Source organism: Urocitellus parryii, chromosome 7, assembly GCF_045843805.1.
Source record: "Urocitellus parryii isolate mUroPar1 chromosome 7, mUroPar1.hap1, whole genome shotgun sequence".
NCBI lineage: Eukaryota > Metazoa > Chordata > Mammalia > Rodentia > Sciuridae > Urocitellus > Urocitellus parryii.
In genome coordinates this window covers 52215205-52237093 of record NC_135537.1, presented here as the reverse complement: position 1 = coordinate 52237093, position 21889 = coordinate 52215205, and the positions used below count along the sequence as shown (strand labels likewise).

The following is a 21889-nucleotide window of genomic DNA, read 5'->3' as shown; positions in this document are numbered from 1 at the left end:
GAAACTTTAAATTTATAAATTAAAGAGACTTGGGAGACTCTAAGCTGAGGTTGTAGCTCAGTGGTAGAGTGCTTGTCTCCCACGTATGAGGCCCTGGGTTCGATCCTCAGCACCACATAAAAATAAATAAATATATAAAAATAAAGATATTGTGTCCATTAAAAAAAGGAGAGAGAGGGAGAGAGAGAGAGAGAGAGAGAGAGAGAAAGTAAAACCACGATGAGATTAAATTTCACATCTATTAGAATAACTAAAATTTAAACACCATCAAGTGTTGGTGAGGTTGTAGGATAACCAGAACGCTTAGACATTGCTCATGGGTGTGTAAAATGGAACAAACATTTTGAAAAATGATTTGGCAATTCCTCACACCAGAATTTCCTCTCCTATGTGTTTACCCAAGGGAAAGAAAAGCAAATGCTGACTAAAAATCTTGTACCAGAACATTACTAGCAGATTTATTCACAATAGTAAAAAAAAGATGGAAACAACTTGAATTGTGGCCTATTTATACCACATAGTAATATTCAGTAACTTAAAATAACTATTGATACCTAGGAGAACATAGAAGCCAGGCACAAAGCCAGGCATATCTGTGATTCCACTGATATTATATCAAGTTCAAGACAACAAATAGAGTAATCTAGGAAGATGGAAACTAAAGCATGTGAAGTTGGCACCCACTAGAAGGGTACACAGAAATTTTGGGGTGATGCAATGTTTTATGTATCTCCACTGGGAAGTTGGTTATGGGTATGTACATTTTTCAAAACTCATCTAATTTTACCCTTGAGATTTGTGCATTTCATTATATATAAATATAAGCTCAATTAAATGAGGCAATTCCATAAGAGCAGCATCGATGAGGCTGGAAAGGTGGGTAGGGCCAGCAGAGTTTGTACATGAAGGGCCTGATGAGCCACGATGAGGATGTTCAACGTGGCCCCCCAAACAACAGGAAGCTCTTTTTTCACATAGCTCATCCCTGCAAATACTGGGAATCAAACTCGGAGGTGCTGTTTCACAATCTCATCACTTGTGTGTGTGTGTGTGTGTGTGTGTGCAGGGGTGCTTATCCCCAGCCCTTTTTATTTTTTGAGACAGGGTCTTGCTAAGTTGCTTAAGGGCCTCACTAATATGCTGACTTTTTTTTTTTTTTTTTAGTTTTTCGGCGGACACAACATCTTTGTTTGCATGTGGTGCTGAGGATTGAACCAGGGCTGCACGCATGCCAGGTGAGCGCGCTACCGCTTGAGCCACATCCCCAGCCCCCTAATATGCTGACTTTTAACATGTGATCCTCCTGCCTCAGCCCCCCAAGCTACTGGAATTATAGGCATGTACTATTGCACCCTCCTCCCATCCCTTTCTATTTTTTATTTTGAGGCAAGATCTCACTAAATTGCCCAGCTGGCTGCAAACTTTCAATCCTTCTGCCTCAGCCTTCCAGTTACTGGAATTACAGATGTGTGTCACAGTCTTGAGCAATAGGCAGCTCTTGAAGGGAAACAAGTAGGATAGTACCATAACATGTGCATTTTGGAAAGATTATTGAGATCCTTTATATGAAGAAAGCCTTTGTCTTTTTTTTGTTTGTTTGTTTGTTTTGTTTTACATCACCATCAGTGGAAATTTGATAGTCTCTGTTGTCAGGGTTAGCATAGCACACAAATGAGAACCTGTGTTTTCCTCTATCCTCACCTTATCCCAAGAGATCCCTTTTATTTCTTGTGACTTTATTTTTGGAAATGTAAATAAGAGGTTAGAATCTCTCATCAGAATTATTTTCATGAATGTCATCTATCAGGTGATATGGAAATCAGCCAAGAGACCCAAATTTCATTTATTATGGAGTGGATCAGACTTTACACTTCAGAACGAAAAGCCTCTGGCTTCACACATGCCATTTTAGCCTCAATCCAAAAAAGGCTTAGAAAATAAATGAATCAAATTTTCAAATGTGAGAAAAATTATGAAGGTTTTACATAAAATACAGATTTCTGGTAAGCTGTGGCCTGTTCATCTACCCTGTTCCAACACTCTTCTCCACTTGAGTCTCACTGGTATTGAATTTCTGGCCTTTAATAGACTTGATGTCACCTACAGCAATTGTCACAAAGTCTCCAAAGGGTACTTTATTTTTCTGAGTGCGAACGCTTTCGTTTATAGTTGTAGAAACTATAAATTAAGATTCAAGATATGAGGGAAGCCATGGGCCTGTATGGTTTACCAGGCATGTTTTGGTTAGGTCTGCTCTGTGTTTTATAAATGCGGGACCAAGCTGGATTTCTGGAATCCCTGGAGCGCTTCTTCCAGAATTTTCTGGAATGTTCCATTGTCTTTCCCCTCTTTTTCTCTTAATATATCTGTTGAAGCCGTGCCCAGCAGGCCAGGGGTCCTTCATGAAATGACTGTTCCTGTGAGGTTCAGTAAAATTTCTGGTTGAAATGAAACTCTGACGTCTGCTCACTCAAATGTATCACTTCAAAGAGGAAAACAAATAAAACCCAGCTTCCTGTCATCTCCCGGCATGAAAGGATGACAAACTACAGTTGCTTTCCATTTTGACTAGAAGCAAAACTACAGATGAATAACATCATAGATCAAGAAGCCAAGCAAACTGAAATAACCTCTTCATCAGCAGAAGTCAACTAGTTAAAGGAAAGTGAAAACCACCCACGCTGACACCCTGTCAACTTCAAATGAAGGTAAGAGAAAAAAAAAAAAAAAAGGGAAAGGAAGAGAAATTCTTTGCTGAGCCATCAGATCATAACCAAATATTTTATGTAAACTACTGAAACCTGCAAGTACATTTTGCCTATGTACAAGGAGTAAAAAAGGAACTACTGAAATAATGGACATGCACTCATCTACCCTGGAAGACCTTGACTATCAGAGACCAGTATTGTGGGGGCTTTTCTGGTACCTGAGAGTCATCATCTGCCTCCCACTCATTCACTTCTCTGGCATGTACTCCATTTATTGGTTGTGTGTCTACTCTCTGTCCCCCAATGTTGCTAGAGGACCACATGAAAATACTTTGTTTTTTAAATGTACTTCTAGGGTTGTTGCTTTTCAATGATGCCAACACTTAATTAATTTACCTTTTTTTTTCTTTTTGTAGTTGTAACTGGATAACATGCTACAACTTATTTTTAGTTTATTTTTATGTGGTGTTAAGGATCAAATCCAGTGCCTCACTCATGCTAGGCAAGCGCTTTGCCGCTGAGCTACAGCCCTAGCCCCTTGATTAATTTACTTTCTAAAGCAGTGACCTGGGCATTCTTTGACAAAGGTTCAACCCCCTCCCCGAAGGGCAAAGGTAGCAACTTTTCTTTCTTTTTTTTTTTTTTTTTCAAATATCACATATTTATTTATATATGATGATCTGAATAAATAAATCAAATCCTTTCAAAAATAGTGGTTAGACAGCATTTCAACCTTCATACTACAAAAATTCATAGTATTAAGACACAATCCCGGGCTGGGGATGTGGCTCAAGCGGTAGCGCACTCGCCTGGCATGCGTGCGGCCCGGGTTCGATCCTCAGCACCACATACCAACAAAGATGTTGTGTCTGCCGAGAACTAAAATAAGACACAATCCCTATAGGATTATTCTACTTCAAAGCACTGAGGTAGCAACTTTTCTTGAGAAGAAACCACGTTCCGATCTCTATTCTTTCAGAATGTAGGTAGAGGAATGATGTCAGGAAGAGCTGTGGAAACACCGTTATTATATGATAGTTACGTTAATTAGATCACTAATGATCAATAATAAGACACACCTTCTTTTTAAAAAAAAAATACCTTTATTTTTTTTATTTTTATCTAGTGCTGAGGATCGAACCCAGGGCCTCATGCATGCCAGGCGAGAGCGCTCTACTGCTGAGCCACAACCCCAGGCCAAGACATCCCTTCTATACTCAGAGTTCTTATAAAAGAGTTTAGAGTAATTTAGGGTTTTCCAATATGTGGTCTGTGGGCTCAGAGTTACTTGGGGTATTTTTCAAAATTGTTTATTTCTGGAATCTGCCTCAGAGTTTTGAATCAGACTCTCTCAAAGTAAAATCCCTGATTCTGTTCTCAATGCAGGTACCCAAAGAGAGTCTTGTGTGCTGTAAAGTTGACAGTCATTTAACTACATGATATCCATGGTCCCTTCTGGTTCTAAAGGTCATGACCAAGGTCTGCCATAGAGAAGAGAGGGTGTCATCCAGAAGACGGATTTTTTTTTTAATTGAGATCAAAGGATGTTGATGACAGGGAAGTGATTTTGGAAAACAGAGAACTTTAGAAATTATATAATTAAATATACACTGAAAAATTATACTGTAATATTCACCCCTCAAAAGAGCAAAAACAATGGCATTTTGAAATTAATAATTCTCGAATGTTTTGTGAGGGAGAAACATACTAGAAGAACCCAATTTAAAATGTGTGGTTGATAAATTTAGCTATAATTAGAAAGAGGCTAAGGGAATAAATTCCAGATGCTTCTATTTCATGTAGCGGCACAGTGACATCGGGTTAAGCAAGGGCTGTTCAACTTAAGTTAGAAATGACAAGTGTTTGCCACAGAATGCAGTAAATATTTTTGATAGAATGCCTTTAATCATCATTCTGGTGGTGGATTATACTTCACTGGTGAAAGAAGGAAAATAAACTGAAGAGCCATAACATAACTGAGGAAACATAACATTTTGATTTATAGTTAACGGTGATTGTTTGGGAACTGTCATTTGCTCAGCTGTTTTGAGAGAGCTGCCGAAATAAAAAGCATATTTCTGGGTCAGAAAAATCCCAAAAAGGAAAACATTTTAAAATACAATAAATTTCACTCATGAATCGACTTCTCTAGACTGGTAGTAGCCATGCACACTCCTTGAAATTTTCAGTCTCTCACAGGAATATAATTAATTATTGGAAGAGCCATTAACTGGGTTAGATGATGTCTTCAAAACAGACATAGAAGCTGGATATGATGGTGCATACCAGTAATCCCAGACACTTGGGAGGCTGAGGTAGGAAGATCACAAAATCGAGGCCAGCCTCAGCAACTAACAATACCCTGTCTCAAAATAAAAATTTAAAAAGTGATGGGGATATAGCTCAGTGATAGAGCACTTGTCTAACATGCACAAGGCCCTGGATTCAATACTCAGTACTGCAAAAAACTTTAGGTTATGTCTGTTTTTTTTCTCCCCCAGATCTAAAAACTTGGGCCTTTAAAAGTTCATTTGTGATGCCCCTCTGGAGGGGTTTAACCTTGTTAAATTTGCAAACTTATCCGTCTTGTTGAACTCCAAGTGCATCTCTACACTTGACACAGTGACAATTAAATACTGCTTCCTCCTAGGTGATACAACCAATGCTCACTTGTGAGATGTGTGCATGGTGATATTATTATTATTATTATTATTACTATTATCATCTAGTTGTAGTTGGACACAATACCTTCGTTTTATTTATTTTTATGTGGTGCTGAGAATTGAACCCAGGGCCTTGCATATGCCAGGCAAGCACTGTACCACTGAGCCACAACTCCAGCCCATGCACGGTGATTTTGTAAATAATGCCATACCTGAGATTTTAAAGAGCCCACACACTGTACTGGGTGTTTAAAATGTGTTCAAAAGATTCCAAAGATTCCCTGTGAATATACTTCTAAACTCTTTGTGTTGCTCTTCTTACACCAAAACAAATTTATTATTTAAACATTTTTTCAGAGTCTACTCTGAAAAAGTAGATATATTAAGCCTCAAAAAATTGTATGAACTCGGTATTATCCTCATATTATAGATGCTGAAACTGCTTCTTAGTGAGACTTGAATATAATTCATAAAGGACAGAATGGGAATTCAAATCCTGGTTTGGGTGATATCAATCCCCTCATCTTGCAACTTTGAGTGACCCCCTTACTTGGCTCTTTTTTTTAAATTTTAATTTGTTCTAATTAGTTATAATGACAGTAGAATGTATTTATGAACTTTGATATATCATACATAAATGCAGTATAATTTCTCATTTTTCTAATTGTACATGTTGTTGAATCACAATGATCATGTGGTCATATCTGTACATAAGGTAATAATGTCTGTTTCATTCTACTATCCTTCCTCCCCATATCCCCTCCCCTCCCTTCACTCCCCTCTACCTAATCTGAAGTAACTGTATTCTTCCATAGCACCCCTGCCCCCTTATTGCGAATTAGCATCCACATATCAGAAAAAAAAAAAAAAAAAAAAAACGTTTGGCTTTTGGGATTGGGGGATTGGCTTATTTTGGTTAGCATGATGTTCTCCAACTCCATTCATTTATGGGCAGATGCCATAATTTCATTCTTCTTTAAAGCTGAGTAATATTCCATTGAATATATATTCTTTATCCAATCATCTATTGCAGGGCATCTAGGTTGGTTCCATAGTTTAGCTATTGTGAGTTGAGCTGCAATAAACATTGATGAGGTTTTGTCACTGTAATATGCTGATTTTAAGTCCTTTGGGTATAAACCAAGGAGTGGTATAGCACCCACTAGACAATCAAGAAGTGTTTGAAGAAGGAAGAAAGAAGGAGGAAAGCAGAGAGTGAAGGAGGCAGAGAAGGAGAGAGGGAGGAAAGGCCAAGGAAAGAAGGAAGCAAGAAGAGTGAGAGAAAGGGAGGAAGGAAGGAAGAAAGGGGAAGAGAAAAAAGGAAAGGGAGGGAAGGAAGTCCTAACCAAGTGCATGCCCTCAAGGTCACAGCTGTATAAACTTGCATAAACATTAACAGATATTTTGCTCCTGGCATGGAGTTATGGATTCTTCTCTAGTTATGAAATAGAAATTGATTTCTCACCATGTAAAATCCAGTAGAGTGTATATGGTGGGGTGACTTTCCAAGAAATCATTGAAGGACCTGGACTTCCTCCGTCTTATATTTCTTCTCTGAAGTTTTTGATATTCTTTTTAATCACCATCCAGACAGAAAAGAGGATCACTGTGAGGAGACTGTGGACCAGGTCCTGAAGTAGAACATATCACCACTGTGAACATTCTCTTTGCTGGAACTTGGTCCCATGGCCAATTTGATAGAGAGGAAGGCTATGAAATCTAGTCCGGATGTGATCCTGGTGTGGGCGGGGGACACTTTTTGGAGAATAAACTCAGCACTCTGCCATACCAGGAGTACTTAACATGTCTGAAGAGCACAGATCGGTTTGGTTTTGATTATATTAACAATGTAATAAGATTTAAAAAATTGTGTGTGTGTGTGTGTGTGTGTGTGTGTGTGTGTGTGTGGTGGGGCGATTACTGGGGATTGAATTCCAGAGCACTTAACCACCGAGCCACATCCCCATCCCCCTTTTTTGTATTTTATTTAGAGACAGGGTCTCACAGGATTACTAAGTGCCTTAGCTAAATTGCTGAGCCTGGCTTTGAACTCTCAATCCTCCTTGCCTCAGCCTCCTGAGTAACTGGGAACTACAGACTGCCAGACTGCATCACCGCACTCAGTTTATTTTGCTCTGTCTAAATGAGGCTGAGACTTCAGATAATTCACCCACAGTGTCTGCAGAACTTGCCCCTGCCTTGGAAGAACAGGAAGGGTTTTAGCAGTGGGAAGACTCTCAGTCTATCATGCGCTGATACCTTTGACCTTTTCAAAGTACAAGCCATACCACAGTGGTGAGCCTTAGCCCTGAGGGCAGGAAAAGGGTGAATGGGATGGAGATCTGTGCAAGTCCGTTTACATAGGATAATTAGGAAAGGGAGTTAAGTTGCCAGATACTAGACAAATGATTATGCAAAGTACTTACAACTGGTAAATATTAGTGTTGGACAGTAAGCGGAAAACAAGAATGATCCTCAGAAAGCTATTAGCAAAACACATTTGCAAAATGTATATAGCAATGAAATACTGCCTGACAGTTCAGAATGTACCAAACAAACTCTGAATTCTTCAGCAAGATTGATAGAAAGAAGAAAGTAGTGTTTCCGTGTGTTAAATATCTCTTTCCAAATTAGTTTAAAAGCATTTTGGAGTTGATAGAATTTTTCAAATTTTTCAATAATGTCCAATTCTAGAGAGGCTGTCTGGAGGTTCAATTTTTACCCAAATTAATTTTCAGGGATGTAAGAACTTCATATTAACATTGTCATAAATTTTTTTAAACCCATTTAACTTTTGCCAGGCATGGTGGTGTACACCTATAATCCCAGGTGACTCAGGAGGCTGAGGCAGCAAGGTGGGAAGTTCAAGGTCAGCTTCAGCAATTTAGTAAGGCCCTAAGCAATGTGGCAAGATACTGTCTCAAAATAAAACATGAAAAAGAATGGGGATGTGGCTCCGTGGTTAAGTGCCCCTGAGTTCCAAGCCCAGTACAAAAAAAAAAAAAAAAAAAAAAATTACTCCTTTTTAATTTAATGGCAATTTTTTTCCAGGTCATCTCCGGGCCATTAGAATCAAGTGTATTCCAAACACCATATTGTTCCTGGATAGTAACTTTGTAACATGTACATTCTAGAATTTCCTTAACGGTTTCTTTCAGATAGTAGGAAAAGGCAACAGGAATGGAGTGAAGGTAAATTGTAACTTCTTAGATGTCCTTCAAATATCTTTGTGTGTCTACATTTTGTGTTTGCATAATCAGTTATCATAAAATCCCAGCTAATTAATATTATCACAGAAACACAAAAAATGTTAATCCTCAATCTATTCCAAGAGCTGGACTGTTGTTCAATGTGTTTTCTCATTACTTTTAAGAAAGGAATGAACTTTTTCTAAGAATTTAAGAAAACATTCATGTAACCTTTTATTTATTTGTTTGTTTGTTTGTTGAGATCCTGATATAGAACTCAGGACCTTGTACATACTAAGCACATACTCTACAATTGATGTAACATTTCATGTAACATTTTTATGATACTTTCCTCGATTCAGGAAACTATTGATGAATGTTTTCTTAAGAACACCAGTGGATATTTAAAAAATAAAAACTTTAATGCAGAATAACAAGGAGGACTTTTTGACATTGGGGCCATCCCAGAAAATCTTTGACATACAGTGACCCTGACAAATCATTTAACACTTTTCACTTCCCATTTTCCTTAAAACAAGTGGCATACAATTCCTAAATGCTGGCAATGCAGTGTTACAAATGGAAAATAGCCATAAGTCATCAGAATCTTCTCTTTGTGTTTAAAAAAGATTTAATTCATGCATGGACTGCTTTATGGTAACTTCTGAGGGCTTATATGTCAGTGGATTCTATTGCCCTGAGAAACTTCTTGGAGAAGAGGAAGCGATGGATTCATATTTGCTCCTTAGGAGAGTCACAAGGTGTATCTTCTACTTTCATATTCATTTCCAGTTGCTCAATCATGATCATGCTTCATTCATAAGAATCTGAGTTAGGAAATCAGAAAAGATGCATCTATAAGCTGTCTGCTGCCACTTACTGGATAATCACTCTTCTTGCCTGAACAAATGGAGAAAAATTTGTTAACTGCTTCCTGGCAGTCACCTACACAAATGCCAAAAAAATATAAGAGGCAATATTAATAGGAATATGGGGCTGGGGATGTGGCTCAAGCGGTAGCGCGCTCACCTGACATGCGTGCGGCCCGGGTTCGATCCTCAGCACCACATACCAACAAAAGATGTTGTGTCCGCCGAAAACTAAAAAAAATAAATATTGAAAAAGTAAAAAAAAAAAATACTAATAGGAATATTACTTTCTAAATATGTTGCATGTCTTCTTAATAAAATATGTACTTCATCCTGATATTAATATTGTTATTATTTTATGCCCAGGGAAAGGAGAGCAGAAACAAAACATCTAAAACTGAATTTCTGAGGAAAATAGGAGGAGGAGTACAATATCTCATCAACAATATTGAGTAAGAAACCAGGAAGACAGTAGTTAATTAAACTCACACAATGTTCCAATAGCATAAAGCTACAAAATTGGAAACTTTTCTCAGAATAAGTGGTATATTTGTCTCCACAAATATTTGTGTGGTGTATTTGCTTTGATGCAAAATATTCCCTTTGGGTAGGCTACAGGACCCACTAATACATGTCATCTTCTCCTATTCATTTAGGACCACAAGCCTGACAGAAAAAAGCCTTGAACACTGTCATGGTCAAACAGGTGTCTAATCTTTATAACATTACATTTTTTTTGCCCTTGATGGTGTCTCAGTTGTTTCTGAAATTTGCACACCTGAAGATAGCAATGGCAGCTCATCCAAACATCAAACATCTCCTTTACTTGTTTGGCTTGTGAAATGATTGTAGCCTTTGTGAAAGTCTATAAATTTAGTTAGAATGCCCATTGTTCTAACCCCAAATGAAATTTTATCAAAAATTACCAGAAAAAAAATATATAAATGAATTAAATCAGCCTCATCTGATATAATCTTACATCTCCAAACTGGGATCAGCTTTAAAGGCAATTAATAATCATTAGATAATTAGGTAGGCTAGCAGGTTCTTTCTTCCAGAAAGATGCCCATTTGTTCAACTAACATTACAGGGTACTTTGCATGGATTAAGCAAGCATATACTGTTAAGTTTACTCTGTACCACACCTAAGTAGGCAAAAGGATCTTTTTTTTTTTTTTTTTTTTTTTGGTACTGGGGGTACCAAAACCCAGAGTGGCTTAACCACTGACTTACATCCCCAGTCCTTTTTGTATTTCGTTTTGAGACAGGGTCTTACGAAGTTGATTAGGGACTCACTGAGTTGCTGAGGCTGGCCTCAAACCTGCAATCCTCCTGCCTCAGCTTCCCAAGTCACTGGGATTACAGGTGTGTGCCACCGCTTCCAATAGAGGGATTCTGTTTTTTAGACTTAAAAAATTTGCTATTCCAAAAGGCAAAGCTATTTGTCAAAGCATGCACAACTAAGCAGGGTAGAGCTAGGAATCTAGTGACTAACAGAGCACATCTTTTTTTTTTTTCCACGTTATTTATTGGCGCATTATAATTACTTACAGTAGGACTTGTTACATATTCGTACATGCATACAATATAACAATATGATTTGACCAATATCATTCCCTCCTATTTCCCTTTTCTTTCCCTTCCTTCCTTTCCCTGGTCCCTTTTCTCTACTGATCTCCCTTCCAAATTTTCACGAGATTCTTCCCACACACACCTGTCTTTCCTTTTTTTCTCTCTAGCTTCCACATAAAGAGAAAACATACAACCCTTAACCTTCTGAATTTAGCTTATTTTGATTAAAATAATGTTCTCAAGTTCCATCCATTTTTCCTGTAAATGACATAATTTCATTCTTCTTTATGGCTGAAAAAAAAAACTCTATTGAGTATACATGTCACATTTTCTTTTTTTTTTTTTTTTTTTGGTACTGGGGATTGAACCCAGGGGTGCTTAACCACTAGAGACAGGGTCTCACTGAGTTACTTAGGGCTTTGTAAGCAGCTGTGGCTGGATTTGAACTCATGATCCTCCTGCCTCAGCCTCCTGAGTTGCTGGGATTACAGGCATGTGCCACCACACCCAGTACAGCACATTTTCTTTGTTGATTTATCTATTGATGGACACCAAGGCTGGTTCCTAGTTTGGCTCTTGTGAATTTCAAAGCACATTCTGTAACACAGAGCCCTTCTGCCTCTCCAGTTAGCCTAGAAAGTCAAGTATTAATATTCTTGACATACGTAATGACACTTTAGACTACCGTTTGTTGACACTAAAATTATGAAAAACATTATTCGTTTACATTCTTTTTCAGATCTATAAAGAATAAGTATCTTTTTCTCCACACCAGGTCAGTCTTGGGGGATTTGAACTCTTACTTAACTGGCCCTCTCCACTCACATGACCCTCAAGCTCCATATAGCCAGCTCTCCCCATCCACAGGTTCTGCATCTATGGATTCAACCAACTGTGGATCAAAAACTATTTGAAAAATATTGCACTTGTACTGAACATGTGCAGACATTTTATTTGTCTTTGTTCCATAGACGATACGGTATAACAACTATTGGCTTAGCATTTACATTGTATTCATATTTTTAATAATCTAGAGATGACTTAAATCTTATGGGAAGATATGGGCAGGTTTTATGAAAGTGTGCTCCTCAAAGATGTTCCTGGTCATCCTATGCCCTGGTGGTGACAAAGATGATATTATCAGTCACTCAGTCACCCAAGCCAGAAAACTGTATGTCATCCATATTTTTCCTTTTTCTTCTCTCCCTACATAAAATAATTAAACCAGTTGATGTACCCTTTCAACATCTCTCCAGTGTACCCAGCTCTGTCCACCCACAAGGCCTTCCCTGGATCCTGCCATCAACACCCCCAGCTTACACCACTGTTGATAGCCTTCTCATGGGGCTCCCTCTGTCCACTCGCCAAACATGCTTCAAACTGGCCTGGCCCAGAGATATTTCAAGTGTCATTGCCTTCCTCCTCTCTGAAAAGTTTTCCCTGGCTCTGCAGTTCTCCTGGAGTCCAATCTCTTCTCCACAGGGCCTTTCCACAATCTAGGTCCTATTTACCTCTCTATTAAGGGAGACAGATGGACAAACACATTAACACACAAATACAGATGTTTACAGGTTGCTCTAAGTGGTATGAAGGAAATGAACAGGAAACTAAGACAGAGGCATCCATTGGGGCTTGTGGACACTAGAGTTCCTTTAGGTAGAGAAACAGTGTGAAAGCACTTTAAAGGCCCTGAGTGGAGCACAATCAAAGACTTGGAAAACAAAATCTGTGTGCTTGGGGTAAGAGAAAAAGAGGAAAAGTAGCATGAGCTGAGGTTCTCAGCTCTGGACTCTGGGAGGGCATTTGAATTGCCTCCAAAAGAATCCAAGAGAATTTGCTTCATTTCAAGGGGGATTTCTGGCTGCTCAGCAGAGGGCAGGGCATTGAGAAGGGAAGCAGAAAGATGGTTAGGAAGGGCTTGCAGAGGTCTAACAAGAAGGGGTGGACCCAGACGGCAGTGGTGGCAGAGGAGGGGAAGTTGCCAAACACATCTGGGTGCCTTGTAGAGACAGATCTGGCTTGACATGCTGAGGATTTGGATTGTGGGTATTCAGCAAAAGGAGGAACAGAGACTGACTCCAGGTTCCTGGCCAACAGTCTCAATTGACCCAGCGTCTGAGAAAGGCAACCTGGGAGAAGAGCAGACGTGAAACCCAAAGACCTTTTTCTGACATGTTAATTTGTAAATGCTTGTGAGCATCTCTTAGCAAGTGAAATTGTCAAAGAGCCCATTGGTTTGGAGTTTAGAATTAGAGGATACATCTGGGTCAGAAATTAAGAGTGGGAATTTAGGCCAGGAGAGGTGACACATGCCTGTCATCCTAGTTTCTCGAGAGGTGGAGACAGGAGGATTGCAAGTTTGTGGCCAGTCTCAGAATTTAGCAAGGTCCTAAGCAACTTAATGAGACCCTGTCTCAAAATTTAAAAAATAAATAAATAAATAAAAGGGCTTAGGGATGTAGCTCAGTGGTAAAGAGCCCCTGAGTTATATTTAGTTATCCTCAGTACTAAATATAAATAGCAGGGATTTGTTCATACATGGGTAGCACATGGGACTCCTCCAGGAAACTTGCCCTGAGTCCAGTCTGGTCTAGAATCCCCCATGTCTACCTTTGCATTCTGCATTTCTGCTGTCACTACCTAAATGATTCCTCCATCTCTGTACTTGAGACTGTCCACGGCTAGTCTGTGTCCTCCACCCAAGAGGAAGCCAGTTCCAAGAGACTAGCACTGGTCTTGAATTCACTATTGCACCCTGAATCTGATTCTGAATGCCATCCATTCAAAAAGAAAAAACAGGCACCCAAAGGCAAACTTCACCTAATGGACAGTTGTGTTCAGGGTACTGGTATTGGGGCACACGAATCCAAGAAGTACATGAATTTGGTACAGCATGTACCCAGAGTAGGTCTTTATATGCCGTGTCTGTGTAGACAAGGCACATGCCACCTTCCTCCTGAAGTTCCAGCTGATTGAGTGTGACCAAGAGCTGGTAAGGGCTGCATGCTGGCAAGCACAAAAGGAAGGGCAGGCAAGAGCCCTGACTCTTAAGGAGGCCAGCCTCCAGGCCCAAATGGCAAACAGATGTTTTACATAAGAAAATCAAACTTCATTCTACTTTAAAAAATGAGAAATTGGGAATGGTTCCTGGAAATTCTTATGTGCCTCCAAAACTTTGCTGATGTCCTCCATCCTTGGAGAAGAGTGATGAGTTATCTTTGTGGTGGGGATTTTCCTAGCTGTTAATCTTTTACCCAGTTGTTGTTCTCAATTGGTTTGGCTAGCACTATGGTTTTCTATGATATTTTTACTAGTGGTGATGACACTGGCTTTAGAATCTAGACTGTAAAGTTCTAGTGGTGGTTCTGTCAAGGCGAGCTGGATGGTTATTGGCAGGTCAAATAAACCCCTGGGTTCCCCTTTTGTAAAACAAAACTCAAGAACTCAGGTTTCTTCTAGTTCTAAAATTCTGTCATTCTAGAAATTGATTTGTTATAGGCTTCTTAGAATTACCACAACAATGTAGAACAGTGCAAATTAGCTGGGTTTTTGTTGTTGTTGTTTGTTTGTTTGTTTGTTTGTTTTTTGGTTTGCTTGGTCAAGTTTTCTCTTGCACTTTTCCCACCCCCACCCCAGGTCATGTGGGACTGTCTTTCTTACATCATGTATTGGTTATTTATTGCTGCTTAACAAGTTGCCCTGAAAGTTGCAATTTAAAACAATAAACATGCCAGGTACAGTGGTGCACACCTGTGATCCAGAGGCCAAGGCAGGAGGATTGTGAATTCAAAGCCAGCCTCAGCAACTTATTGAGATACCAAGCAACTCAGTGAGACCCTGTCTCTAAATAAAACAATACCAAAAAAAAAGGGGGGGGGCTGGGGATGTGGCTTAATGGTTCAGTGCCCCTGGGTTCAATCCCAAGTACCAAACAAACAAACAAACATCCAATAAACATGAATTGTCTCACACAGTTTCTAAGATTCAGGAATCCAGGAGGAGCTTAACCTGGTTTCTCTGGCTCAGTACATGCCAAGCTATGGGCTGGAGCTGTGGGAACTGCAAAACTAGTCTGGGGCTGGGAGCTTCACTTGTAAGGATGGGGATGAGATCAGAGAACAAAGAGGCGTGCAGCAGATCTATACACTTTAATTGCAGAAGAGACAACGATGCATATATCAAATACTATTCTCCTAGAAGCACCTCAGTAACTCCAGCCTATGCCCAAGGGGAGAGGAGTTAGCTCTGCCTATATAGGGGAAGAGTTTCAAAGAATTCGTGGACATGTCTTTAAAAGAACCACGGTGAGCTGAACGGCTAAATATTCTTACATGTTGGGAGTAATAAAAGAAATCTCTGCATGCAGTAAAATATGAAATGACATGCCTATTAAAGTTTTTTTTAAAAGATAATTGGTTACAAACAAAATCCTCACGTTTTTCAAATTCAATTACATATTATCCTTGCTTTGAGACTGAGTTTGGAGTTAGCAAAACTTCTTTTTTTTTTAATTTTTTTACTTGTAGTTTCACACAATAACTTTATTTCACTTATTTATTTTTATGTGGTGCTGAGGATCGAACCCAGGGTCTCACATGTGCAAGGCGAGTGCTCTACCGCTGAGCCACAACCCCAGCCTCAGCAAAACTTCTTGACTAAAGAATTGTTCTTACTTATAAATAAACATCCACGAAGGAGCACTCAATTTACCCATCACTGTAAACTGACAGAATACACAACCCTCCTGCCACCAGACTTGTAGGAGAAAGGGGGGAAAGAAACTACCAAATAAGAATGCCTGCCAATCTGACAATGAATAATTCTAGGTGTTTTGTTGTCATTTTTTCTTGTGCATGTAGTCAGGGAGGCGGGAAGGGGCAGTACTAGAGATTGAACCCAGGGGTGTTCTACCACTGAGCTACATCTCCAGCCCATTTTATTTTTTATTTTGAGATAGGGTCTCGCTAAGTTGTCCAGGCTGGCCTCCAATTTGTCATCCTCCTGTCTCAGCCTTCCACATAACTGGGATTACAGGCATGTGTCACTGGGCCCCGCTAATCCTGGATGTAAATTGTTAATTTACTCACATTAATTTACAACAGGCAGTAAAATGGTTAATTGCTACTCTTATCAATATCTCTTCCTTCAGGAAGGTTTGCTACTAGTCATGAGGTTTTTGTTTGCTCTGGGATTAGTAAGGTAAAGAGAACCAAAGGCCAGTTGTAGAATCTGTGCAATATTCTATATCACCCCAATAGGTTATTAAATGAAGGGTCTGCTAATTTTTTTAAAGATGATACAAATCCCTTGTTTAACTTTGCTTTTAAGAAGTTATTTTACAATGTCATGAAATACATTTATTATATTTTAAAAATCAAGGTAACAATGGAGATAAAGGATCTTCATTTGGATCCTGGAAATCCTAGATGCTGTTAACTTTAGAAATTACAATGATTTTCTTCTTCTCCTTCCTCCTCTCTCTCCTCCTTCTTCTTCTTCCAGAATCCTTCAGTGTTGCCCATGCTAGCCTCAAACTTCTACTCAAATTCCTGGGCCCAAGTGATCTTCCTGCCTCAGCCTCCCAAGTAGCTGGGACTACAGGAACTCCACCATGCTCAGCTCTGGCCCCACATTTTTTCCTGCTATCACAGTTTTTCTTTATACTCAACTACTCTTAGTGTTTGCAGCTATTTAAGACCTGACCTGAGATATTTCTCATTATCAAAGTGCAAATTACAGAATATTTTCTTTCTTTCTTTTTTAGATATTGTGGATTGAACCTGGGTGCTCTACCACTGAGCCACATCCCCAGCCCTTTTTATTTTTTTATTTTGAGACAGGGTCTCACTAAGTTTCTTAAGGTCTCACTAAGAGGCTAAAGCTGACCTAGAACTTGCAATCCTCCTGCCTTAGCCTCCCAAGTTGCTGGAATTATAGGCATGCACCACTGCACATTCATCTTTTTGATACTTCTAGTTGACCACATCTTTCTTATCTGTATTTGGGTGGTTTGTGTGTCTGTTTTGCTGGTATTTGTTACATGATTATTTGGGGGATTATTTATCCTTATTTGATTCTGACATATTAAGTGCAGCCTAATTTCTTACCCTACGAAGATAATTTTGAATTCTGTGTATTTGCTGTCCTTCCAGCTATTTGGAAGTATTAGAAAGTCCAGTTGCTCTTTACATCCCTGCCCCTTAGACTTTGAAAGATCCAGCATATTCTTTGCCAAAAAGAGCAGCCTCCTTACTCACGACTCCTCACCCAGCTCTCCTGGAGCAGCTCCAAGTTCCTAGTGAGCTGCAGGCTTGCCACAGGGCTTCCCAGCTCCAGTGAATCTGTGAGTTGTTAGGAAGGTTAAACAGCAACTGACCTGTATCCTGTGTCCTGTGGTAGTCTCCTTCTCACACGTGGTTTGTCCAGTGGGTCATGTCAATTCCAGTGAGTTCTCATGCTCCTGGTCACAGTATTGGCTACCAGGTCCTTGTGCATTAGGCTCTTGGGCAAAGATGGTAGAATTGTGCAAGAGGATATATAGGTGGTTTGTTCTCTTGCCCAGATGCCAACATTACACTAGTTACATTTAGACTTTTAAAATATATGTTTGACTTCTCCATTCTGGGAGGACAAAATGCTGATTTCTTATATTTCTTTCTAATTGGGCTATCTTGGACAAATTAATGAACTATTCTGGCAATGATAAAATGAGGGAGTTGGATTGAGATCACCACCAGTTACCCAATAAGTAGAATTCTATAGTTCATTTCAGTTCTCTGCTTCCATTGAGACACTAGTCTTGTGAGAGGTTGTCTTTAGATGGTATTGGCTCATAGTCTAGTTATTTTCTGTATACTCATATACTGCACTGGGTTAAGGTTGTAAAGTGCCCTATGAGGACCATGATTTTCAACATAAACCTATAGCAAAACTTATCCTGGGTACCTTGATATTGTCAACCACTTTTAAAAGTTATTTGCACAGAAGATATGCAATCTGAATTCCAAACTTAGACCTTCTTATTGGCTGACCGAGGGACACCTAACACTTAACAACTTATACACCAAGTGACCCTTGTCCCTGAATTTCCTACCTTGGTAGCAGCACCATCAAACAATTCAGAGTCAACCCCAGATGTCTTCTCTCCCCTTTCCTGAACTCCAGCCTCCCGCCCATTTTAACAATGTATGATTCCAGGGGTTTTGTCATTGTTGTTTTGCATTACTGGGGATGGAATCCAGTATTGAACTGGGGATTGAACCTCTCTGTTCCACCACCATTTATATTATTTTATTTAATTGATATACTTATTGAGGCAAGGTCTCACTAGGTTACCCATGCTGGCCTCAGATTCCATCTTCCTGCCTTAGCTTCTTGAGGATCTGTGATTGCAGGCAGGCACCATGGTGCCCAGCTTGTTCCTCCACCATTTAATCAACAAGTACTGCTGATGCAGGTTGCCCCACATCAGTCAAAACTGCCCCCTCTTTCTGCCTTCTACTGCTGCCTGAGTGCAGGCTTTTCTCCATAATAGCCTTGCTTACTCAGGGTTCCCAGTCCTCTCATCTATTCTCTGCAGTGATGGCAGCACAATTATTGCAGAATACAGATCTGGCCATCAGGCTCCCTTGACCCTTCAAATTTCCCTCCAGGGATTGACACATAAGACCCATAAAATCCAGAACCCACTGAGACAGATCTACAGGGTACCCTGTGTTCTCCCCTTTCCTTCATGTCTCTACCTGGCTGACTTCACTGTATCTCCCTTTTTAAAGTATATATTCTTAAATTTTCAATTGACTCACAATAATTGCACGTATTTATAGGGTACAGTGTGACATTTCAATGTGTAATGATGAAATCTGGACAATCAGCATTTTGATTATCTCAGACACACTTTCTTTGTGTTGGGGACATTCAAAAATCCTCTTTGCGATCGTGATCGGGGACTCCACCGTGGGCAAGTCGTGCCTCTTGCACCGCTTCACCCAGGGCCGCTTCCCCGGGTTGCGCTCCCCTGCCTGCGACCCCACGGTCGGCGTGGACTTCTTCTCCCGCCTGCTGGAGATCGAGCCGGGCAAAAGGATAAAGCTGCAGCTCTGGGACAGGAGCGGTTCAGATCAATAACTCGATCCTATTACCGCAACTCAGTTGGTGGATTTTTAGTATTTGACATTACTAACCGACGATCTTTTGAACATGTAAAAGATTGGCTAGAAGAAGCAAAAATGCACGTACAGCCATTTCAGGTTGTATTTCTACTGGTGGGACATAAGTGTGATTTAGCTTCACAACGTCAAGTGACAAGGGAAGAAGCTGAAAAACTGTCAGCAGACTGTGGAATGAAGTATATAGAAACCTCAGCAAAAGATGCTACAAATGTAGAGGAATCCTTCACAATCTTGACAAGAGACATATATGAACTTATTAAAAAGGGAGAAATTTGTATTCAGGATGGCTGGGAAGGAGTTAAAAGTGGTTTTGTTCCAAATACTGTGCATTCTTCCGAGGAAGCAGTAAAGCCCAGGAAGGAGTGCTTTTGCTGACTTCAAACATGCCAAAGAACAAGAACAAATTGGATGTCGCTTCAGGATAAATATCAACATTAATGGCAGAAGGATGCAATGATAGCATTTTAAAAAGTTAGGCCTATACTAACACTATTTTGTAAGCTATTTGATTCAGAGCACTATGCTTGTTACACTACAAGATTGGGTATTTTGCTAAATTATCAGGCGAGGCAGACAACTTTTTGAAACTGGAGTATCTACATAATTTCCTCCATTCTTACTTCTTACCTTGTTAGCATATAGCTGACCTTAGTGTCCAGATATGTCAGTATTATGCACTTTTCTTGACAGTCCAAAATGGATTTTTTTGTCTGATTGAAGATTTTATTAGGAGTTATATTACCTTGAGTTAATTAATATTGAATATTAAAGTGCATTTAAAAGTATGCTGTTCAATTGCAAAGTAAACAGTCTCAGAAGTATTTTTTAAGAATATAACTTTTTTTAATTTTTTTTTTTTAATGTGGTGCTGAGGATTGAACCCAGGGCCTCACCCAAGGTAGACAAGCACTCTACCACTGAGCTACAACCCAGTCCTCAAAAATATTGACTAGGACAAAAGTAGCTGTTCCTTGTTTAAGATCCCAGATTTTTTACGATTCTCAGAAGTACTTATCCTCTCTTATTTTTGCCTGAAAGTGGGAAAATAAGTTTTATACTCATTTTTTGCTTGATTTATTGCTCTTGAAAATTTTATTTTATAAGATGTATAAGGATTCAGACAAAATATATATATACTTTTTTTAGAGAGCGAGAGAGAGAATTTTTTTTTAATATTTATTTTTTAGTTTTTGGCAGACACAACGTCTTTGTTTGTATGTCATGCTGAGGATCGAACCCGGGCCGCATGCATGCCAGGAGAGCGTGCTACTGCTTGAGCCACATCCCCAGCCCTCAGACAAAATATTTTAAGCAAATATTTATAAAAACAAAAATGAAGGACCACTCAATCGCAGATATTTTGATGTTGTAGTATACTGTCTGGATTTAGACAAGAAAATACAAAATTTATTTATATACTGACATTTTCCATGAAAAAAGGAATTAACTTTGAACCACTTTCAAAATTTTCCATATAGACACAAGAATGTTTTTAGTAACAGCATTTTTGTCCAAGTAAATTTCCAAATTTTCCCATTTCAATACAATAGAAGTGTAGAAAAAAGACTTTTCTGGACAAGGAAAATGGGTTAGATGCTTGATAAATTTAGCATTCAAATTGCATTTTACAATCTCCCCAGTACAAGTAAAGATAGACGAGATGGATGAGAAACAGTTAAGAATGTAAAATGACTTTCAACTTTTCTAATTTTGAATTTATTGATTAAACTTTCTCTCAGGACATTTTGAGCATACTATCAAATATTTTATATGACATACATGTCCATTTTGTTCTGTAAACTGTTCTTATTACAAAGAGTTACCAAATGAAGCTGCCTTTCTAGAAGCATAAAATTTTTACCACTGAACTATAGTTTCTTCATTTGTTTGAAAACCAAAATTGTATAACAGAAAGAATATTTTAGCAAGAAATTGAAAAACTTGGTTCTAAACTTGCCTTTGCTTACCAATATTTGACCATAAGGAAGTCATTTGATCTCTTTAAGCATCATTTTTCTCATTTATAAAACAAGGCTAGTGCTGGGCATGTTGTTGCACACTTGTAATCCCAGCAATTTGGGAGGCTGAGGCAGGAGGATCACAAGTTCAAACCCAGCCTCAGCAATTTAGCAAGGCCATAAGCAATTTAGTGAGACCCTATCCCAAAATAAAAAATGAAAAGGTCTAGGGATATAGCTCAGTGATCAAGGGCCTCTGGGTTTAATCCCCAACACCATAAAAAAAAGACTAATAACCTCATTTATTGAGTTTCATGGAATTATTTTAAGAATCAAGTGAATCATGAAAATAAAAAGCTTGTAAATAGAGAAAGCATTCACAAATGTGAGGTTGATATTGACTGCTCATGGGCATACCAGTATATTTACAGTGGATGAGAATTTTTTATCATCTTTCCTTTTATGTGTGTTCAGAAGGGGCAAAAGAAGGTACATGTTTTCATGGACCTGGGGGATTTCTTGGTTGAAGCTTATCCTCTGCCCTTTTACCCTGAACCACTATTCCTCCAAAGCAGAAATGATAGGGAAGGAAGTCCCCAGAAAATTAATTCAATCAAAAGTCACATTTGAATGTGTTTTTTGTGTATCTTTGAAGTGGATATTTAATTGTATTTTCAAATACTTGTACATTTTCTAGGTTCTTGTATGTATTTTCAATAGTGTTTATGAATAGAAGAATATAAATTATGTCACTATAAAA

At 39.0% G+C, this 21889-nt stretch overlaps 1 pseudogene; it reads left to right on the top strand.

The window, feature by feature from the left end:
- The window catches only part of LOC113179909 (ras-related protein Rab-39A pseudogene), a 52095-nt pseudogene extending 32549 nt beyond the window's left edge, over positions 1–19546 (top strand).
- The last annotated feature ends 2343 nt before the right edge of the window (positions 19547–21889 follow it).